Here is a 3,259-nt window from a genome sequence, read left to right as displayed (position 1 = left end):
AAACTATTTAGCACCTGGGCTCCACTAGTATTTTATGTCTCTCATAAAACACAGCAGGGATTAAATAAAAGTTACTAGACATAGTGGCTCCAGATTTTTTTTAAATTGGAGAGAATAGAGGAAACAGTGAAGGGAGAAGACACATGGTATGCAAGAGGTTCTTTTATTATACAGGTGCTTCAGAGACCCAAACTCTTTTCTTCCATCCCACAGGAACCATAGCTGGGGAAGGGGGTGAGATCATTGGATTAGTCACCAGCACTGTTATCACCACTGCCAGAAAGGTCCAGGATAGACATCATGGACTCAGAAAGCTTGCTGGCAATTTCGTCTGTACGCTTCTGCATCTTCTTCATATTCTTCAGGGCGGATGCCAGAACCTGGCCCTGTTGCAGGGGGTCTGTCTCCATAATTCTCTGCAGAACTGGGCGACGGTCCACTGAACTGACCTCTACCACGTTATTGTTCTTGGTGTGGTGGTGGTCAACATTGCGTTTAGCCCATCCCACTTGATAATAGTTTGGATTGGCGTGACACCCAGCAAGGTCTCCACTCTGATATATGGTAGTTCTATTTTCAGTGGCATCTGGTATTTTCATCACTGGAGAATGCAGCCTCTTGATCTCCATTTCAAGTGGGTCTATGTCACCCAAAAGCTCGTCAGATTCTCCTGTGGCCATGCATTCCATGGTGTCTTCATTGGCCTGCTCACTATCCTCAATGTCAAAGATCTCAGTCATCTCCTTAACAATCTCAGCACTGAGATGGGCAGGCAGAGTGTGCGTGGGTGGTGGTAGTATATAGAAGCTGATCTTCCCACTCACCCAGTCACCCGGGACAGCTTTGGCAGCCTGCTCTTGACTGTATAAGCCTCCCTTTTTCTTCTTTCCTAAGCGGTGGGCCACTGCAGTGAGAAAGTGCTCAGTAGTCTGGAACCCAGATACACCATAATAGTTGGTAAGCTCCTCCAGACTGCAGTGCTTCAAGATAGTTTCCACTGGGGTCACAGGGTCCGCCAGCTTCTGCGCATCGATGCAGTTGCGCAGGATGGCACCCACCTCTGAGTTGGGTTCTGGGACAATGCCTGGGGCATCCAGCAGCCTGATAAACTTGTCCAGGTAGACCTCCTGCATGAATTTAGTGACCCCAGGAACAGCTCCCACACTGCATACACGGCTGCGCTTCAGGCTATTGATCAGGCTACTCTTTCCAACATTGGGAAGTCCCACAACACCCACACGAATGTGGGTACGCACTTCACCCAAGAGGCAATAGTTCCCCAGAACCCTCATGAGGTTTTCAGCTCCAAAGCAGGCTTTGCTTTTCAGCAGTGACAGAGGCTTGCTCCACTGGCACACGGCACCGATTCAATTTCTTGACCTGATGCTGGGTGCTGACTTTGAAAGCCACCGTTGGCAGCTCATTGAGAAGGTAATCTAGCCATTTCGCCACAACCTCTTTGGGAACCAGGTCAATTTGGTTCAAGACAAGGACTAGCTTCTTCTTGCCTTCTACCTGAAAAACAGCCTCTTCCATTTGGAAACAGCGACAGCCCAATGGGTCTCTGGCATCCAGGACTTCCAGAATCACATCAGAGTATTCCACCACCTTGCGGAATTCCCTGTAATAAGCCCTTCTTGAGGCCTCATCATCCAACTGAGGAAACTTATTTAATTCCTGCAAAACTTCCTCCTTGCGTTCAGACTCCTCCTGACGTCTCAGGACATCCTGACAGTAATTCTCAATGGTTCTGTGCTTGTGTTTCTCTTGCTCTCGGGCAGCTTGCTGCTTCTCCCTCATCTCCTCAACCCTCTTCTTCTTTAATGCCACCTCTCGGCTGGCGTGATCATTGTAGTGAACAAAACGGGAAGTGGAGGACACTATGGAGGTTCTTTTCTTCCCATTTTGCTTTGCAGGCTTCTTACAGCCTTTGGAACCTTTACCTGACTTTTTAGTTTTTTGTCTAAATTTCATGATGATCAACCAGCTTGGAAACAGGTAGATTCAAATCTGCCCCACTTTCTTGCTACACTTCCTGCGTAGACCAGGGAGGACAAGGTAGCGTGGTGTCACACGGCTGACGGAACAGAGCTGCGTGACTCACTAGGTTGGGACTTCGGGATCTCAGCCACGAGGCACGTGTCTCCACCACCCCCCATCGCGTCATCCGTGGGGCGGAGCCATGACGGTGGGCTCCAGGTCACGCCCTCTTCGCCTCGCCGGCCCCGCCTCCTGGCTGCAAGGTGCCTAAAGAAAGAGCTGAAACGGGGAGGAAGAAGGTGGAGAAGCAGAGAGGTGAGCGATGGCTGGTCCTGTGGCTATATAACGTACACGCAAGATGAAATCTTGTCTGCTGGCTTCTGTCTGGAACTAAATATTATGTGCCTAAGTGTTAGGGAGCAGGCCTTCGCTGTCTGAATCAGAGGAGGGTGGGGGTTGGTGTCTTTGCCGGGCTGTGTATCATTTCTAACATATTTTTCACTACTTTTCATTCTCTTTAAAAAAATAAACAGTGAACTCCTCCTACCAGAACCCAGCACACCTGGCACCAGTGAAACACTGCAAACATTTTCCATCTGACTTCTGGTAAATCCACAGGTGCATATATAAAAAATATAAGCAATAAAAAAGAACAACACTGACAGAGTTTGAGAATGTTTTTTTGTTTGTTTGTTTGTTTGTTTGTTTTTCACTGGAGGATCTTGTCCTAAGAGATTTTGATTTAGTTGCCATCCAATGTAGTCCAAATGTCAGGACTTTTGGATACAACCCAGGTGATTTTGTAATGAAGTTATGATTGCAATCATTCAATCCACAGCAATACTTTTCCAGCATGTGTAAGCACACTGATCATGTAGAATCTTGTAAAAATGTGTATTCTGATTCAAAGATCCGAAATGAGGCCCAGAAGTCTCCATTTCTAAAAAGACAAGATTTTGCCAGGGTGTCTGGCCTGCAAACCATGCCAGGAGCAGCAAGATTCTCACAGATAGCAATACATAGAGTGGCATGGATTTAACCCCAAGAACCAGAGTCAAAAGAATAATTTGCATGTAAGAAAACAGGCACCTGAAGAATCTATAAACACCTGTTAGCTTTGCTAATGTAGGGTTGCCTTGCAGAAGAAACCATGAGTAGACTTCACCTTCCTCGCTTTGTTTCCATAAATTTATCAAGCAACCACCACATCATTGATCAGTAGGTGAGATCTAAGCTTTCATTGCTCACTACTAAATTTCTGTTTGCACACACACACATA

The 3,259-nt window shown here is 46.8% G+C and overlaps 1 pseudogene; it reads right to left on the bottom strand.

Moving 5' to 3' along the window:
* Positions 1 to 248: 248 nt before the first annotated feature.
* On the bottom strand, positions 249 to 2,009 carry LOC101572888 (annotated as a pseudogene).
* Between the last annotated feature and the right edge of the window lie 1,250 nt (positions 2,010 to 3,259).

The sequence above is a fragment of the Octodon degus genome, unplaced genomic scaffold, assembly GCF_000260255.1.
Source record: "Octodon degus isolate 3935 unplaced genomic scaffold, OctDeg1.0 scaffold00022, whole genome shotgun sequence".
Lineage (NCBI taxonomy): Eukaryota > Metazoa > Chordata > Mammalia > Rodentia > Octodontidae > Octodon > Octodon degus.
Note: the sequence above shows the minus strand (reverse complement) of the source record. Positions and strands in the feature narration are given on the sequence as shown.